At 40.7% G+C, this 20997-nt stretch overlaps 1 protein-coding gene across 1 annotated transcript in view; it reads right to left on the minus strand.

Annotated features, from left to right (window-relative positions):
- Positions 1-20997, minus strand: part of FBXL17 (F-box and leucine rich repeat protein 17) — a 533662-nt gene that overhangs the window by 152855 nt on the left and 359810 nt on the right. The gene's annotated exons all lie outside the window — the stretch shown is intronic.

Consider the following 20997-nt stretch of genomic DNA (forward strand, 5'->3'; position numbering starts at 1 on the left):
ACATCTCACTTCAAAATACCTCCCCACTCTGACCTCTGATAATTCTCCACCCAGTTTTCTACGCTGCAGGCCAAATGCTTTGCCCTTCCCAATCAGGCTAAACTTGCTTAGAGCTCTGTGGCCTCTACTCTTATCCAAGTCTGCTGGTGATTTTGTCTTGTCTTCAAGTCACTTCTAGGTGACTTGGGATGGCCTTTCCTATACTTTCTGTACATCCTGACAGCTGAAGAACATCACAAATTCCATGCCTCATCTGACATTGCTCTGGTCTACCACCCACAGAAGATCAGCTTGAGAGCGAGTGAGTAGGAAGAATATAGAATCAAATGATATTTTACCTTTATGTCCTCATTATCTAGTATAGAGATAGGCATGAACTAGGTCTTCACAACTATTTGTTGATTCCAAGAATTCTGATTCCCCCACTGCATATCTTAATGAATAGCCATGTGAGACTCCCACATTTCTGAAACATCTAGCTGTGTCCTTCTAGTACGCCCTGCAAACCTACTCTTCTAGGACAGCTTTGAATTTTTTTTTAGTTCACTTTGGGTTTTACTTTTATTAGAGTATACTGATTTTTGGAAGCTGAAATATATAGCTAGCATTCTTGCGCTATATACCTCCTCATTCCTAAACCACACTAACACTGATCAACCAGTTTCAATTCTCTTAGTTGTTTGTTTTCCTCTTCCCATAATTCTCAAATTTCCACATAACACACATGCACGGGTGTGTGCCCACACATACACACACTTCTGTACACACACACACACACACACAACTCAGGCATTGCTCTCAAGGAGGACATAAGCAAAAGCAGGTAGGTCAGTCTTTATCTTCATGCTCCCTACATATCATGTAGAGGACTTTGCAAGTAAGAGCTACTGAATAAACATTTAGTGGCTGACTGAATGAATGGGAAAGTGGGTAGGTATAGTCTCTGGTCAGTCTGAGATGGAGCTGCATTAATATACCACAGTCAAGTTGAAGAAACTAAACAGTCTGCCAGTTAAGAAGGTAATGAAAGGCAAAACGAGGTGGGTAGAAACCAGGTAATCCTCTTAAACTGAAAAGGCAGGACAGCCTGGAAATAGAAGATGTAGGAAGGAGACTTAGAATCAGGTAGATCTGGGTGTACATTCCAGCAGAACAATCTTGGGCAAGTTATTTAACTCTCTAGGTCTTCGTTTTCTTATCTGTGAAGTGCTCTCTCCCTTTGAGATGTGCGGTCAGCATCTGTATGTTCTAAAATCAAAGCACACAGGGAAATACATACAGAGATAATCATAATGAAGGTAACAACAACGTCCTCCTGGCTAACCTGACAACAGCCTGGCTTCTGGTCGAAACAGAAGCTTCTTGTGCGCTTATCCCTGCAGCTTCAGCAGGAAGGCAGGTAATAAAAAGAAGTGGTTACTCTTGGTAGTGGAAAATGGAAACAGGTTCCTCATAGCAGCATTACTGAGACAGGATTCTATTTACATCTGTACATTAATCACCTCCTGTCTGTTTGTTTCATGAGACTCTACCAAGGAAAATCAAGTCTCGTATTTAGATGGTACACTCAGAAGCAGTAAAAGTATTTTACAAATGACAACAGATATTTGATTACTGCTAAATTTACCAATATACTTGATGGAAAAGTAAATTTCATATATCCTATACTCATGTAAAAACTCTACTTTCAACTTTCTATTAAGATAGATGCAGCAAAATCTCAAGACAATAAAATCTTACGAGAGAGTTATTATATTCCAGAACCCTAAATTGCTTTCAGCATCTGCGTGATGATTCAGTGCATAAATGTTAAGTGATTGGTTAAAAGCATTTAAATCAACCTGATGTTCTTGAAATTTTCCATGAATGAAAACAACATCCATTTAAAAAGATCTTGCAAAAATGGTTTGGCTAGAAAGAGAAACGATAATACAATAGCTTATTTTGATGCATTTGGCTAGTGAAGTAGAATACAACAAAGGCCCTTGAATCACAAGTGCTCACAGGTGATGGGTAATGACTGAAACACACCTGTGTTCATTTCCATGCACCACGGACACATGATATCATGATAGCTGTGCACATATTCATTTAACAGATTTGCAAATATAAAACCTCAAAGCAACTAAATACTGATCTGCAAATATACAATCTCAAAGCCCGAGATAACCCAAAGGTTGAAGGAAGAAAAATGATTTTCACATGGGGGAGCAGCCTTGGCTAGTTTTGCAACATTTTAAAATATATACAACAACTGTAACTACTTATTAGTTATGATCCAATTTAGGGAAAAGAAGGCCCCAAACAGAGACGGAAGGATGGCATGTGTGGATGTTTTTAATGAAAGCAGGACAAGAAAACTAAGTCTCCAAAATGGAAATTAATTTCCAATTAAATGATGTCATCACTATACATTTTAAAGTTAGTCTCATTATAATAACAAAAGTAGAATTCAAGTCATCTGGAATTGAATATTTCAGTAAATTAAAAATGCATTTGTTTTAATCTAGTTCCTTGGCTGAAAGTATGGCTTTGAGGAATTCAGTTTTCTTAGGGTTAGTTTTTGTGTGTCCTAGAATTTAATATAACTGTGTCTATATCTATATCTATAGATATCTTTCCTTAGCTAATATTTTCAATCCTACTGGCTTTTTCCTCTTTTATGGGCCCTTCATGGTTATAATAATTAAAAAATAAAAAACAAAAAAAGAGAAGCACAAATCTGATCACTTCATTGCAAGTGAATATTTGCAAACGAGACAACTTTCAACTAAAGGGTAAAAGACAAATTTATATTTCAAAAATGTTTTGTTCCATACTTATAAAAATTCTTCAAATATAATAAAGCTAGAAATGTTAGATAAAATATAATAAGTATTCTTAAGACACATAGCTGTGTTTGTAAAAAAGTAAGTAAAATTTTACCATAAAATTCAGCAATTCCACTCCTAGGTATTTAAAACAAATGAAAACACACATGCAGTTCATACAAAGATATGCATGAGAATAATATGAATATTATTCATAATAATGAAAAAGTAGAAACCCAATTGTCCATTAACTGGCTAATGGATAAACAAAATGTGGTATAGCCATTCAATGGAATACTACTCAGCAGTAAAAAGGATGAAGTACTGATATGCCACAATACAGATGAATCCCAACAATATAATGCTAAGAAGAAGGCAGATGCAGATCACATCTTATATGATTTAATTTACATGAAATACAAACACAAATCCTCATAGACATAAGGTGGATTATCAATTACCTGGAGTAGGATGTGGGACAAGATATTTGTAAACAGGTAAGAGGATCTCACTGGGGTGACAAAAATGTTCTAAAACTGGGGGTGGGCATTTGGCATAGTGGTTAGGTGGCTTCCTGCTATGTCTACATCGCATGTCAGAATGCCTGGTTTCAAATCCTGGTTCCATTTCTGTTCTAGCCTCCAGCCAATGCACACCCTAGGAGGCAGCAGGTGGTGGTTCAAGTACTTGGGGCCCTGCCACTCTCCTGGGAGATCATGAATTGAGTTCTAGGCTTCTGCCTTTAGTCTGGTCCAGCCCTGGTTGTTATGGGCATTTGGGGAATGAACCAGTGATAAAAGATCTGTCTGTCTCTCTACCTTTCAAAAATGGAAGAAACGAAGGAAAGGAGGGAGGGAGGGAGGGAGGGAAGAGAAAACTAAAACTGGATTGTGGTGATGGTTGCACAATTCTATAAATTTATAAAAAATAATTTAATTGTACACACAAAAGCTGTGAATTTTATGATATATGAGTTGTTCAAAAAATTAAGTGTAAAGAAATAAGATTCAAAATTAATTATGGGGGCCGGCACTGTGGCATAGCAGGTAAAGCCACTGCCTGTGGTGACGGGACCCCATATGGGTGCCGGTTTGAGACCTGGCTGCTCCACTTCCAATCCAGTTCTCTGCTATGGCCTGAGAAACTGAAAAGATGGCCCAAGTCCTTGGGCCCCTGCACCCATATGGGAGGCCCAGAAGATGCTCCTGGCTCCTGGCATCAGTTCAGCCCAGTTCCAGCCATTGTGGCCATTTGGGGAGTGAACCAGCAGATGGAAGACCTCTCTCTCTCTCCAAATAAATAAATCAAATCTTTTAAAAAACAAAAAAGAGGCCAGCACCACGGCTCACTAGGTTAATCCTCTGCCTGTGACCCCGGCACCTGGGTTCTAGTCCCAGCTGGGGCACCAGATTCTGTCCCGGTTGCTCCTCTTACTGTACAGCTCTCTGCTGTGGCCCAGGAAGGCAGTGAAGGATGGATCAAGTGCTTGGGACCTGTACCCACATGGGAGACCAGGAGGAAGCACCTGGCTCCTGGCTTCGGATCGGCACAGCGCCGGCCATGCCAGCCATTTGGGGGGTGAACCAATGGAAGGAAGACCTTTTTCTCTGTCTCTCTCACTAACCCTGCCTGTCAAAAAAAAAAAAAAATTAAAAAACAAACACACAAATGAAGAGATATCACTGATTGACGCAGAACACTAAAATTAAAAAGATATTACCACTAGTCAAGAAAAAAAGACAATTCCTAACAACAGAAAGATGACTGGCAGTTCTCACCACTGTACAACCCAGAAGACCATGCAATTATATCTTCAAAATACTGAAAAATATTTGAATTCCTAATATCATATATTCAATATATTTGGGATGCATAGTACTTAAGAATCAGGACACGATAAAATATGACCAGGTATTTAAAACAAATTTGTATATGGTAGCCTCACACATTTCACTTAGTGAACACAATTCATCCTATTTTTTTGAATAAACTGAAAAATAATGTTAAAATTTGTTAAATTGAAAAATAATGTTAAAATAATGTTAAGAGATTACATATGTCTATATGTAAATATTTAAATGATTTATTTATTTGGAAGACAGAAAGAGATCTTCTACCCATCGACTTACTACCCAAACATGTGCAGCAACCAGCACTGGGCCAGAATGAAGCCAGGAGCCCAGAACTCAATCTGGGTCTCCCATGTGGTTCACAAGGACCCAAGTGCTTGAGCCATCCTCTGCTGCCATCCAGGGTACACATTAGCAGGAAGCTGGAACAGGAAGCAGAGCCAGGACTCAAACCCAGGTACTCGGATATGGGATGCAGATGTCCCCAGAGGTGTCTTAACCACTGCACCAAATGACACCCTCCTCCATATGTTATTTCTAAACTATTTATGGAAGAAGTTAATAAAGCAAAGAAAATAAGGTTACTAAAAATCACTCCATCAAATACACAAAATCATATTCTATTATCACATAACATGACTTACTTGAAACCAGAACACAGTTTCTAGCCCCTTAGCAAGTCTAATGAGTTAAAGGAAGCCTGGCTGCTCTCCCAAGGAAGTCCTGGAAGGGGCGTGGGGGAAGGAAGAGGAAGGCGCCACTGGGAGAAGCAAAGCGCCCAGTCTAGGGAAGAGGGTTCTGACCTGGAGGCCACAGAGCCTGGCTTTGCCCCTCGATGAAAATCGGGGCTCAGGAGGAATCATCCCTTTCTAATCGCTGCTCCAGCTTTAAAGGTGAAAAACATTTAGCTCAGTCATACAGGACGCCAGTGAAGCGTCTGCCCTCCACAATGTCTGAACCAATAATCCAACGGAAACAGCTCCAGACAGAATTTGTAGCACATACTATCACACATCCCTGCAATATTTTCCCACTGCTGTTTGTATTAGCTGGGAAGTTTGCCATGCCAGTTCCTTGTTCCCCGGCCCCAGGGGAGTAGACAATAGAAATACTGGTTTTCAAAGACGCTTGCAAAACCGACAGCCTTTATTCCAGGAACACACTACGCTGGTGAGGGGACACTAGGTGCCAGACTGCCAGTCTTCCCGGACAGGAGCAAAGCACACCCTCACAGCAGTTCTCTAGTTTGTTGTTTTCCTGTTTCACTGTGCCATTTGGAGACCAAACTGGTAGGAGAGGCACACGCAGTATTTTCAACAACGTTGCTGCCTGGTATTAGCTAGGCTTTTATCCCTCATGTGAAAATACAATGGGAATCTAAAGATGTTTGTTTCCCTGGAGACGTCTGGATCATGTGTGAGATACCAGAGTCGCAGGTGAGACCAGGGCCAGCTAGTCCTTCTTGACCAGAAGCTGGAGAGGGGTTCGGAGACAGCAGTGCCCTCCTGCCACATGGCCTACCTCCTTGGTTCAAGTTTTGCAGGATAATATCTTATTTCTTTAAAAAAAAAAAAAAAAAAGTACTGGGAAGGGGAAGCAAGAACTACAGTGTGGTTAAATATCTGCCATGTAATAAATACAGAATCACTTTAACATTTAAGGTCAAATATGAGGCTGGCTTAAAAATCCCTGCGGCATGTAAACAGCCAACAAACCGTTTTCCCTTTCTGAACGCGAATCTGATTTTTGGTTAACTTCCCAGATCTGTTCCTCCAGTAATTCTGCCACCTTATTAGGCGCTGATGCCTATCATACAATAACGACCCCAGGCAGTAGACAGCATGTCTGGTTCCAGAGAACTAAAAATAAATTTCTAATGGGGATGCAACTGCTCTAGATTCTTGTGATTGGACTTAGAACTTCTGGGAGATGCTGGAGGTGGTGCCCAATGAGGGACAGTGCAGCTCCTGGGGATTTGAGGCGTCACCTCCAGGGTGATGCCTACACCCACACTCATGTCCTTACACCTGAGCCTTAGTGGATGAAAGGACTGGTCTCTGTGACTGCTGCTGAATGTTCTGGAAGTGGGCCAGCTGAGCCTGGCTGGGGCTCCTGCTCTTCATCTCTTTGAGCACACTATGCCAACCATGACCTGCGGTGGCTAAATGTTTAGCTGTTATGTGAACCCAACAAGAACCCATGGTACCCAAGGCACCTATGTGTTTAATTTTTAATATTTCTTTTGGTTTTAGTTCTATAAGTAACCCAGGATAAACAACATTTTGCTAAAGTCATTAAAAATTAATTTAAGTAACAAATTATGCATTAATTCAAAAATATTCTAGAAAGTTCCCTGTAGCTGTTCTGTGTTAAGTGGACTATAAGGCAGAAAGAAGACAAAGAGGAAATCCAGTTAAGTGGTTGGCCCAGTTATCAGTGGATCTGGCTCTATTTGAAATATATTTTGAGGGTAGAGTTGACCTGGTTTGTTAATGGATATGATGAGAGACGAGACATCAAAGACAGCTAAGTCCTGGCTGGGTAACAAGGCGAACGGTGGACTCATTTGCTGAGTCAGGTAGGAGCAGCAGTGGTTATGAAGAATAAAATGACAAGGGTGAGAATAAACAGCCTTCAACTCTGCACCTAAACTAACCCACTGCAGAGGGACCTACTCCCACAAGCCAGTGCAGGGGAGTGATGCTCTGGAAACAGTGATAATACGGATCATCCAGTTTTATAATCAGTATGACACAGGGGATTCTTTTTATGGAAAGCAGGGATGAGTAGAGAAGAGTAGGAAAGGCGAAACAGAGCTTTAGTGTGCAGCACATCATGTGTTAAATTGAAACCACCCCCAAAGTTCAACTTTCTTCACTGTTCAAGGAGAAAATCCTTTACTATGTACTTCAGGATAAAGGATTTGCAACTATATGGTGCTTGAGAAATATGCTATTGCTGTAATTTAACTCACTGTATGTGGGCTTCAAGATGCACAGTGGCATTCCAAACCAACTTTTAAAGAAAATTGCATGGAATTTCCAAGACATCAGGAGCGTTCTTAAAAGTTATGCAGAGAAAACGGATTTTTGATAGTTATGAATTACATTTAGTGCCGCCAGATTGCAGGCAACGCTCTTTTTGCCTCAGTATGGTTAGAACTACTGTTGACAGAGTTTTAATTTAAATTTTTAAGGATTTAAATGGAAGAATATAGGTCACTGAATTTTCATTCACTGTGTACGTGTTACAACCGGCAGAAAGTGCGCTTTGTTAGGGAAGTCCAATCTTGGCCCCGGAGCCCATCTTTTTTGCAGTAGTTGGGAACTGAGTATGTGTCAGTGAGAGTAATTTGGCTCTCAGTCAGTCAATCAGTGGACTGAACACGCACAGTGAGAAACCTGCTTGGCACAGAACAGAAGCTCAGTTCAGAAAATACTAAACACATTTGTGAGAAAGACTTGAGTCCACACAAGTCATACATTACAGCCGCGAGCTAGAAGAGATTCGATTCTTGCTAGCAGGTTGTAGATTCAGATAGATTTGTAATAGTCCAAAAATATACTGCACAGCTCCAGAGTCTAATTCAGCAATTTTCACCAGTTTCCCAATGTTGAGAAAAAAAAAGAGAGAACTAAATATTTGTAGAGCCCACTGCATGTGAAAAATATTTTAAGGAGCCTTGCCATGTATGAGGAAACCTTGAGAAATTATATAGTAGATTTCCAATTTAAATGCTGTATCTTAAAACAACTAATTTGAAAGTATATGGTATCTAGGCTATTAAAATAAAAACTACTTTCCTGAATAAAAATTTAAGACTTATATTTATATATTTTGTATTTTTTCATAAATCTGAGAAAACAGAATAGATTTCAAATCAACAGTGTATCTAGCCAAAAAGACGAAGTATGAGCTCCATGAGAAAAGCAGCATAAATTTTGCAAGGCTGCACTTTTCCACATAGTTTATGTGTGTGGTGGTGGGAGAATTTCTCTTCGGGTTTGTGCTGCTGAGTGATCTGTCTTCAAGGTTCCCCATCTCAGAGCACATGTCACGCACAGAATGATGGACATGACAAATCACACTAACATGGGAAGCACCTATCGGTGTGCCTTCCCTGGATTTGATCTTGCTCCAAAATAGAATGAAAGTAAAACTACGTGATAGAAATTTGGGCAGCATTATGCCTCTGGAAAACAGGGGACTGGACTTCATAATAACATACTTTACAGGCTTGTCAGTGATTAATCATTATTTACACTGGGAAGTTGCAACATATGCAAAACTGTGACAACAAAGAAGCCACAAATTATACGCAAATTTCAGTAGGCTTGATAAGTTCACCCCTCTCAGTCACTTGAAATTTGACAAGAATCCAGTCGAGTTAAAACATATCACAGAATCTGTTCTGCTGTATAAGTTTTTAGGAAGTAAATGGTTTGCAAACCTTGACTGCAAGGTGTGTTCTAATGGCAAAGTTGAAGACGAATGCTTTAGAGGATTTCACCCAATTTGTTATGTAAACCAGAGCAGACGGTTTGAGTCTCAAAAAAAGCCAAGTACATTTGCCTCAACATGAAATAGGACTGATTGAATTTCAAACTTCATTTATTTTGTAGAGCTGAAATTTTAAGTCCTTTACTGCTGTTCAAGACTTGCAACTTGATCTTATTTATTATTGATACACACGAGTATGCACACGAATTATATATATATATATATATACACACCACTATAATACATGTATATGTTTTTCTCATTTGGTTAAAGCGTGATTAGTTATTACAGGGCAGAAATAATTTAAAATTTCAAGCACGCTTTCCTCAAGCATGCTCGGGAAATGTCACTCCGGATGACAGTGGCTTGGTTGTGGATTGTCCCCCCGACGCATGTTGGTTCTGGAACATCAGAAAAATATCTCCAGACGTCAAGCCTCCAAATCCAAGTTCCTGAGGCCGACTTCGGAGGTATTTACAAACACAGAGGCAAGCAAAGCGCTGAAATCCATTGAGGTACTATTGTGATTTATAATTTAATGGTAGAAGAGTCCTTTATGAGGGGAAATAAAATCAAGCAAAACTGCTTTCTTGGAGAAGGCCCTAGAGCCATATGTGAGGAAAGAGATAGTAGGAAGGAGAAAAAAATGGAAAATTTAAAGAAAGAAAATATTAAAAATATACACGTGTCAATTATCAACCAGTACTTAGCTGGTTTTCTCTGACAATATTTTTTCCTGTTATAAAGAATTATTTATCTTATGAAATTATCTTGTTAAGAAAATTGCATATTTTATCAGTATTAACAAAGTTCATTTTACAAAAAACCATAAGAATGTGTGTGTATATATACTATATATATATTCTATTTTGTGCATATAAAATTTCCTGAAGTTGGAGTGAATTTTCTTTTGTTTATCCCTTATTTTTAGGTTTTTAAATCTCTTCTGTGCTCGTACTCAGTCATTTTCAGTGGAAGCCAAGACACATGCAGGTTTCTGCCCCACACTGCTCACAGAGGCACAGGGGCTGGATCAGCCACGTCAACTCAACGCAATTGTTTGAAAAGTTGAAAAGTTCAAACTATTTATTTAATGTCATGCAGACAAACCCAAGAAAAGAAACACGCTTGACAGATAAATTCTAGGTGACTAAGTCTTACACCCAAGGGAATGAGTCAGGATAAGGGTTAAAATGAACTGTTTAATATTTAAGTTACAAGCAAGCTTGATTTACTTAATTAGGAAATTGAATGAACCAAACAGCCTTTTTGCCTTAAGAGAAAGTTTCATTTAACATCTACCCCATGGTGAAGTCATCAAGGGTATCTGGTTTTCTCACACCCAAAGAAATGAAATGGAAAGAATATTAACCTCCAATTTGGTAGCTAATAAGATCTACATATGGGGTTTGACAGACATAGGACGGTTAGTGCCTTCCACCTTAGAGATCCACCGGCTTTCTACCCTCGGGCAGGCCACTCACTGACCAATCTCACTCCAATCTCTACACAGTGGGAGAAGCTTAGTCACAGCAGTGTTCTGCAAATACAGGCTGCTCTAGTCAGTGAGGAAATAAATTTGGTGAGGGTCCAGCAAGAACTTTTAGTGCAGAATATATTTTTGCTGTAGGCCAAAGAAGTTAGAAAGCACCTGAATGAAAAGATTAAGATCATACAACTGGAATATTTTTCTACTTATTTCAAATGCCTAGCTCCACAACTTGCAATTTCAACATTGCTTAGAACAAATGCAGAAAGTTGGAGACTCACAAAATCATCAGGTAATTCCTAGGAAGTCGATGGGATAGCTAAAACCTAAAACTACCTCTGCTTCCGAAGACCCTCCCCTAACTTGTCCAAAAGCAGAATCTTTGAATGTTTTCAAATTCGTAACAGCTGAGCTGTCAGGGTTGGGTCTGTGTGAGGAATATAATAGGTATTTTTTTTTTTTTTTGACAGGCAGAGTGGACAGTGAGAGAGAGAGACAGAGAGAAAGGTCTTCCTTTTCCGTTGGTTCACCCTCTAATGGCCGCCGTGGCCGGCGCGCTTCGGCCGGCACACCGAGCTGATCCTAAGGCACGAGCCAGGTGCTTCTCCTGGTCTCCCATGGGGTGCAGGGCCCAAGCACTTGGGCCATCCTCCACTGCACTCCCTGGCCACAGCAGAGAGCTGGCCTGGAAGAGGGGCAACCGGGACAGAATCCGGTGCCCCGACCGGGACTAGAACCGGGTGTGCTGGCGCCGCAAGGCGGAGGATTAGCCTAGTGAGTCGCGGCGCCGGCCTTGAATATAATAGGTTTTAAGCTAAAGGAGTAAGCTACAGAAAATAGTCATATATACAGATTATATATTCAGTCATAGATTCAGATTATAACACAGAATTAAAACAATTCCTTCACAGTTGGGGCTGGTGTTGTGGCACAGTGGGCAAAGCAGGCATCCATATTGGAGCACTGACTTTAGTCCTTGTTACTCCACTTCCGATCTGGCTTCCTGCTATTGCCCTTTGGAAGGCAGCAGAAGACCTGGATGGAGTTCTTGACTTCTGGCTTCAATTGGGCCCAGCCCTGGCTGTTGGGGCCATTTGGAGAGTGAACCAGCATACAGAAGATCCTTTCTCTCTGTCACTCTGTCTTTCAAATAAATAAGTAAAAGAAAAATTCATTCAAAGGAACCAGAGGTCTTTGGGAAAATGGATGAGCTCATATCTACCATGAAGCACACAAGATGAACCTGGTAGACTTTGACATATGGGTCCATGTCAAAAAGGACACAGGAACCAACTTAAAGAAGTTCCCACTATCAAACATGGGGCAAGCTGAGTGTCAGCAAGAAAAAATAACTGCAATGCATTGCTGAGTTTAAAATGATAACCAAACAATCCCACGTCCGTAATGGTCATTTCTGAAGGATGATGCATTCCTCTCAACATTTTGAAAACTGGTAAATAAAGGGAAGTGATCATGTATTATTCTTAACTGTCCTATATGAACTGAACTAGGGTAACTTAAAAGATGAAAAATAAAAGTTGCTCTTTATATAGGAAAGCCAGCTGAGGTGTGAAAAGGGAAAGACCCTTCTGAGAAGTTTCACTCTCCTCAATGAACATAAGGGTAGGAGTCTAATCAATGACAGGTATGCAATAAAATCAGCATGTTAATGTTAAATTCAGACTGTGTTTTGAGTGTTACAATCGCTTCCTATCATGGGAAACTCAGCAGATGTTTGTTTTGTTTTTGTTTTTCTTCCAAATACATCAGATGTTAAATGTCTTAAGCAGACTAACTGGTAAATACTGAAGCAGATGCAGTCAAACATTATCCGAAAAAAAAAAAAAAAAAAAAAAAAACCAACACAAAAAAGTACTGGTAAGTAGAGGAGATCCTTTCTCTAGGTTTGACTTCACAAGGAAGGGATGCAGTTCGTGGATTTTCCATGACATCTCAAATAAGGGGCACCCAAGCCTAAGAGAACGGAGTGGACAGAGCACAAGGCCCACCTTAGAGGAACTCGGTTCTGACTTCTGAGAGAACCTTCCAGGAGGGGTATTCCCAGGACAAAAGAATTAATGGAGAACTGAGGAAGATGATGATCCTGCGACCTGAGAGCTTCTGAGTTCATGTTTAAAGAAGGAATTTGAGAACAAGTGCTTATAATATTCTTGAGACTGGTACAATTATGTATCTCAAGAACTACCTGTAATTATAAAAAACTGCTATCAAATTAACTCATTTAATGTTATCTAAAATTGTTTTAAAGTAACTATTTAAATGAAGAAATAATTTCTTTTTACTTTGCTTTCATGTTGTTTATTTTTTTAAAAGTTTTTATTTAATGAATGCAAATTTCATAGGTACAGCTTTAGCAATATAGCGGTTCTTCCCCCCATACCCATCCTCCCACCCCTACTCCCATCCCACCTCCTACTCCCTCTCCCATCCCATTCTTCATTAAGATTCATTTTTAATTAACTTTATATACAGAAGACCGACTCTATACTAAAGTAAAGAGAAACAGTTTCTACATGAGAAGCAGAGGAATTTGAGAAGACATCTACAATGAGGACATTCTAGTTCTAGTTTTGCTAATTAACTAAATCCTGTCTGGGCTCAACTTCTTTATCTTAAAGAAGAAATTGTTCTTAAGTCTCCGCCTACAGCGCTGGCATCCCATATGGACTCCGGCTCGAGTCCCTGCTGCTCCTCTTCCGATCCAGCTCCCTGCTAGTGGCCTGGGAAAGCAGTAGAAGATGGCCCCAGTCCTCGGGACCCTGTACCCCTCTGGAAGACCCGGAAGAAGCTCCTGGCTCCTGGCTTTGGATCCGCCCAGCTCTGGCAGTTTGGCCATTTGGGGAGTGAACCATCAGAGTGAAAACCTTTCCCTCTCCCTCTCTCTCTGTCTCTGCAACTCTACCTCTCAAATAAATAAATAAAATCTGAAAAAAGTAAATAAAATGAAGAAATAGTTCTTATACTTCTTTTGTAAGTTTGTTGTATTAATTTAAAAATAGAATGCAAGAAAAATTTTAACTCATGAATAATTACATATGTGTTTAAAATTGTTAAGAAAATTTTTGATGAATGTATCAATACATATTGAATATCAACAACAGTCTCCATGTTTCAGCTAGGGAGCATTTAATCACAGTATGCAATTTATATTTGATGTCAGCATAGCAAAGTTCCAGTGCGTAAGCATATTAAACCTATTAAGTTCTAGAACAATATAATTAGATCTCATGGGACAGCTGCTTGTGACTTTTTTTTTTTTTTTGGTTTTGGTTTTGGGTTTTTTTTAAACACAGATAGAGAAACATGGTAGCCTGGGATTTAGTTATAGTTTTAAGCTCTGACAACTGTAAATATCCAACAAAGCTTTCTAGTAATAAATACTTCTAAGCACATCACTGACCAGTGAGTGATTATGCCACAGACTGACTTAATTTTTTTAAGATATTATTTATTTATTTGAAAGGCAGAGGTGGAGAGAGAGAGAGAAAAAGTGAGAGAGAGAGAAAAAGAGATAGAGAGAGGTCTTCCCTCAACTGGTTCACCCCCCAGTTGGCCGCAATGGCTGGAGCTGAGCCAATCAAAAGCCAGGAGCATCCTCCACTGCTTTCCCAGGCCACAGCAGAGAGCTGGATTGGAAGTGGAGCAACTAGGACTTGAACCGGTGCCCATATGGGATGCCGGCACTGCAGGTGGCAGCTTCACCTGCTATGCCACAGCGCTGGCCCCTACTGACTTATTACGATTCCACACTCTGTACCTGAGCCTTTTCTTGCCTCAATTTCTACATCTGTAAATTTAAATACGAATAGTACCTATTTAAAGTGTAATGTTAAGGGATTTAAATAACATATATAGAAAAAAAAATCCCCTAAATTTTAGCTATTCTATCATCATCATTATTATTGTTATGAAAGTTTACATTTGATGTATTTCCTATTGAACTGGATATTTGACTAGTAGTTTTAATCCAAAGTAATGTTTCCTTTTATATAATATATGTTAAGTGAAGTTGTTGCCATGGGAATGATGAATAAGACAGGAAAAGTTGCGACAAAAGTTGGAACTTACCCTGAATTTTCAACGAGAATATTTTCATAAGGTTTCTACAAAATTTACCCGTGTGCACACGTAATCACTTTGGATGATTTCTGTTCTTTCTTTAGATTAACCAAGGCACACAAGCTCATCCATTCAGACACCTGTTCTTGCTCTGAGCCTTTCCTAGGACTGAACTACCTCAAATGCCCTTCCCTCTCCTCCCAATCCTCCCTCTTCCCCTCTTGCACCAATCCTTCCCCATTTACCGCAGTCTACGACGGCAGTGGGCTCTCGCCCGAACCCTTCTGTCTCCTAGTGCTTGTTTTTTTTTAATATGATATGATCATGCCGGTTGATATGTTAGAAAAGTTCCCATGAAGTATGTCTTACTTCTCAACCCGAGAGTATGTGCTTCTCATCCATCACCACACTCTCCACAGCACCCAGTCAGCAGAACGCACACATCCAGTAAGGATTTGCTGAATGAAACAAAAAACGAAACCCAGCCCAGGAGAAACTCCAGGATTAGAAAGGAATTTAAAGATCATACAGATCACTTTCCTCTCCAGTGCTTCCATCTTTCGACATCTTCCCCAAGGGATTACTGCTGCCTGAATAGCTCTTTAAACATTAGGAGGTCACTTCTTATACAGGATATTGAAAATCTACCATGACGGCAATTATCGTGTTCATTCCGCCTTCATTTAGAGCTACCTATCGCTGTTAGAATACTGATAACGATCAATAAAAATTCTATTTATACTACTGCACAGCACAAGGAAAACAAATGTCTAGTCTGCGTATACAACAGTGCCACGCATTGAAGATTAAAGATTAACTCTTGAACAATGACTTTTTTTGGTGTGCTTTGAGGCAAATTTTTTGGCATCTAGAATAGAAAACTCCTTCCCCAAACTAGTGCCAGAAAACAGCTAATGCAGAAATGCTCAAAGTAACAGAGGAAAGGCAAGTTCAAAGTTAATATTTCAGTTACTAGCGAAATTAAACTGGATCTGTACAATTTAGCTACACAAAGTTAATTTGAAAGAAAACATGGGTGTAATTGAAGGTAGAGGGAAGGTGAGGGGTAGGCATATAGAAACAGGTCCACTTGTCCTTTAAATGTATGTTAGAATGTTTCTTAATTTAAAAAGTGCTTAAATATTTGAGCAGTTAATCATTGAACTGGTTATGGCAGTCATCTTTTTGGAGAAATGTTTTCAAAAGCCCTTCTCTATAGATCTGACATGTTAGTCTATTATGGCCAGACCCAGCGACAATCATCGTCATTGTTCAGTCTTTTGTTTCAAGGTTCTGTGCCTTCAGTCTTGGGATGACTTAGAAAACAGGGGGAAACAGTCAACAATTTCTTTGTTGTTGAGCAAAGAAAGTTATTTTTAAAAGCTTATAACGAAACCCAATTTTTGGTGAAAAATTGCATCCATCACAGAGAAGACACACAAAAAGAACATTTAATACCTGCTAAGCACAATATCAGTAATATAGATCAAGTAGTGGGGAACGCCAATAAAAGAAGGAATGAGAAGTAGAGAGAAGTGACTTTAAGGCGGACATATAAACAAGGCAAATTTGCAACAATAGAAGATTTTGCAATTTAGTACTGTTTTGTAAGAAACAATAAAAGCTATCTATATTTAAATAAAAGAGTGGAGAGAGAGCCTGAATAATCAACAGTAAACAATAAGACATCCTCTTTGACTTGCAAATGTATTTTCTCAAGTTCTTCTCTGTCACTTTCTAACTATTAGAGGTATTCCCGCTGACAAAAGGAGTTGAATCTTACCCAGCAATTCTGGAGCAGCTTGAAATACAATTTGAAAATGAAACAAAGCATAAGAAGGGAAAACCAGGAATTTCATTTTAAAAGGAACATCATTTTATGTATACATAGCTAATAATGTGAAAAGGAAGACAATACAATAAAGAGCAAAAAAAATATTTTTGGTCAAGGATTTTTTTTTTCTTGAATAATTTATCAGGGTTGGTTTGGCAAGAAAAGAGAATCACTCTCAAAACTGGTGTAAACCAGAATATGTACTGAGATTTCCTTTGTTTCTTAAGTGTGCTTACTTTGATAATGTATCTTGGAACCTAATCTGGGTTAGGGAACAGCTAAAGTATCCCAAGAGGAAGAGAAGGTACAGCCTATTAATCTTTCAACAGCATTAGAAGGCCAATAAGGCTGGGAGAGGCATGGGCTACACCAAAGGGAAGATTAATGTGACCTGACCACTCTCTGTCATCCTATTGTTGTCAGCAGGAAGGAGACATAGGACTGGGTTTTGTTTGTTTTAATGAGCAGGGTATTCCTGTCTACTGGATTCCACCAAAACGAAAGTTCCAGGAATGTGGAAACCACACATCCCCTGTATGTAGCACAGGGTCCAACACATAACAGGTGCTTGAATCAATTTTTTTGAAAGGGAAAGAGAGAGAAAGAAAGAGAGAAAGAGAGAGAGAGAGAGAGAGAGAGAGAGAGATCTACTATCAGCTGGTTCACTCCCAAAATGCTAGGAGCCTAGAACTCTGACTGGGTCTCTCATGTGAGTAGCAGAGACCCAAGTACTTGGGTCATCGTCCACTGCTTTTCCCAGGTGCATTAGCAGGAAGCTAGATTGAAAGCAGAGCAGCTGAGACTTGAACTTGGCACTCAAAAGGCATGTGGGTATCCCAGGGGGTGGCCTAACCCACTGCACTACAACATGGGCCCCCGAACCAATATTCTTTGACAACATGAATATATACCATGTCCATCACATGGAAGGCCAAGTGAAATGACATCACTGATGATAACCATGATCCCCTTGACAGGGGGAGGCCTTTTGCAGTTGTGTTTTCAATCCTGTATCAGGCAAAGAACTGTGATCAGGAACCTGGTAGGCTCCAGATAGCCCACGGGCCCAGGGAAGGGACAGAGGAGCACGTGCAGTGGTGCTGAGCCAGTCCTTGTGTAGCAGTGACCTTGTAGGTCCCTGGGGGCAGTGTCAGCAGCGGAGTGTCTGCCGTTCTATCTCATTCAAGGTTATTTGACAACTTGAGAAGGGAAACAACGTTCTCTCCAGAGTGTATTTCTAAGAGCCCTCAGGAGTGCTGAAGTTGAAAGTAATGAGATAACAATGCAGAAGCAACCCGGGTTCTTTTATAGCTGCCCAGCGACACAGAGGCCACGCAAGTAAAATTCACCATGAAGCCACTAATGGAGACAAGAGCTTTATCTGTCCATCTCTCCCCTGTGCTGACCTCCACAAACCTGAACGATGCTGTATGATTTCTGCTCTTGACTTCCTCTTAAGCCCAGGGACACACTTTTCGGAAGAAGACTTTTCACAAGAAAAGTGTACGAAAGAGCAAAAACAGAAGGTGGGAAGTGTTAGTTGACAAATTATTCTAGAAGTCAAGAAAAGCAAAAAAGGTGCAAACAGAAAATCAACCAAAGAGAAAATGAAAGCAATGCAAATGAGACGTGGGAGCAACCTCAGATGGGGAGGCACACCAAAGGCTTGGGGACTGCTGTGTCTTTATCCCTGGGGATAAAAACCTGGTTTAGGCAGGTTGGGTCTGGAAGTCCACCAAGCAGGTACAGACTAACAGAGGCCCAACTGCTTGAACAGCAATTTCCATAAACAGGAAAGCTACACTTGGCTGTTTTTTTTTTTTTTTTTTGGGGGGGGGGGGAGACATCTGTTATTGGAAGCACTGTCAGTTAGGGAGTGGCCACCACGCCACTAGGCCCTGCTTGGGTGTTTGATTCACCTTGACTTTCTTCTGTGCTGCATGTTATCATGTGTTTAACAGAAGGAAGAAACCAGGAGGTTGAGTATACAGATCATGTACAAGAGGCCCCATTCTCAGACTCACGAGTTTGAATTTTTTTTTCCCCCAACAATACTGCCTATAACATACATGTGTTCAGTGCTAGAAGAGTAACAATATTAGATTTCTCTTCAGGGAGCAATTTCCCAGGACTGTATTCTCCATTTAGCTGTTCCTGAATTATTGATTTGTTTATAATTGCTATCCTTTGCCATAAAGATCTATGTTCAATTTGGGGAGTTAGAAGCCTATTAGCCTGCGAGTTTTCTTCATGACAACCATATCATACAACACTTAAAAACGAACAGAGCTGCATGACAGCTGGGCCAGGTGTTTCTGAGCGCTCTAACACCACATTGGACACCTGTGAGAATCTGGATGAAAATGACAGACAATAGGCCAGGTGAGCTTCTGTGTCTTAACCAATGTATCCTTGCAGACGGATCTCCAAACACCTTAGCATACGATGCCAGAGACAGGAGAATGCCCAGCACCACAGAAAAAGGCGGTCAGAGAACAACCAGCTTCAAATAGGAGAAAGGATACAGGTAACAAGATGATGGGGCGATCTCTAGAAGAACGCACTCCCCTTGGAGCGGGTGAACATCAAATATGACAATTTCTAAGTAATTTCAATAGGCAAAAAAAATTCTGCAAAATGTGTATCTACTTATTTATCTGAGAGGTATAGAGAGAGCTTTCATCTGCTGGTTCCCTCCCCAAACTCCTGCAACAGCCAGAGGCCAAAGCCCTGAGTCAGGAGCTCAATGCATGTCTCCGCCGTGGATGTCAGGGACCCACTGACTTAGGCCACCCCTGCCTCCCAGGGTCTGCACTATCAGGAAACTGGGATTGGGAAAGTGAGGACACACACCAGGCACTCCGGCACGGGAAGTGGGTGTCCCGATCAGCGTTTTAACCCATAGGCCAAACACCCACCTCTGCTTCCTCAGTTAAGGAGGGAAACCGGCACCTGTTTTTCCTTCCTAGAATTTTTAATTAACATAGGGAGAGCGAGCAGTTACTCCAGCAACAAGCTGCTTCTGCGGTTGCAATGAATAATCCTCTTTCTGTCTTGTGGACAGCAATGACTCACATTGTCACCGGCACGGTACTAGCGAGAAGGATGCGCTGAGCACAGTGTTCAGCTCAACTGTGCCCCAGCGTTTTGGAGAACAGAATCAACCAACAGATGCACAACGACTTTCACCATGAACTCTGTGAATGGCTAAAGCCTGGAACAGAGGAGGGGAGACAGATGGAAGCTGGAGGGCTTGGGGTACGAGAAAAATCATGATGGATTTCTCATTGCCAGGGAAGGCGGGGAAGTGTTCAAAATGTTCACTCCTGATTTCTCTCAAACACACGGCATCCATCGTTCTGGACTTTTCTAAAGTTACCGGTAGGTAGGCAGGTTGCACAAAGTCATTGCCAGGCCTCACCGTCTAGAAAGCTTGATTTAATGAGTCTTGGGAAAGGCTCACGCATCACTGGGCTTTGGAAACTCTCCAGGAGTCCCAGTGTGTGCCTGCAGGGCTGAGAGTGCTTAGCCTCCGTACTCTGTGGACAGGAGTCCATGCAAACCGGACTGTCAAGGTTTTAACCTATTTTCACCATGCTCGGAGGAAAAAAAAATCTTTATATTTTGAAACACAATGGAGCGGTAAGATATCACTAAACAACACCAGCAGTAAGCACAATAAAAACAAAACCTCTTCCACCACCCAGGAAAGGAACACACACGGCAGGATTTTCAGAGCACCATGTCTCTCACTCCACGCCGTGGGAAAACCACATGTATTAGCAATGCAAGCAGACTTCAAAAAATTCACGGAAACGGAATTAAAAGGTAATGTGTATTTTCCACGAACTTTGAGAAGTCCCTTGTGAGCACTGTGCTACTTGCTGTACACGGGAGCCCGGAGCTGCGCATTAATTCCTGATTTTACCAGTGAGGAAACTGAGCATCAGCCAGCCTAAGGCCAAGGACAGACAGAACAGAGACAGAACTTGATCCTAGATCTGTCCCAAGTGTAAAGCTTTTTTTTTTTCCTTCTCTTTTCTACATCTTTGCACTTGCTAAGTTCACAGATAGAGACTGGGCACTAGCTTTGTTAAGAGCCAAAGTATGTCTATGCCTCCTGAACAGTCTAATTTTTGCAACGTTTTCCGCTGCAGAATCTCAGAAGAGTTCATTTTAAGGGATTTAATCCAGACCTCTTGGTTATTAGCAATTTGACAATTGCCAGTGAATACGTAAAAGGGAAGAAACACACAGCAAGACTGGAGGAGCAGTTAGGGACTGCTGATGAAGGACTTTGGATACCTGGTATAGAGTCTGGAATGAATGAATGTACTCCTTAATTAACAAACCTCCATGTGCACATATTGTCTCAATATGCCCTGCGCCAGACAGGGAGAATTCTCTCAGGCCTAGGCAATAGAGAGATACTGG

This window comes from Oryctolagus cuniculus, chromosome 14 (genome assembly GCF_964237555.1).
Source record: "Oryctolagus cuniculus chromosome 14, mOryCun1.1, whole genome shotgun sequence".
In the NCBI taxonomy this organism is placed as follows: Eukaryota; Metazoa; Chordata; class Mammalia; order Lagomorpha; family Leporidae; genus Oryctolagus; species Oryctolagus cuniculus.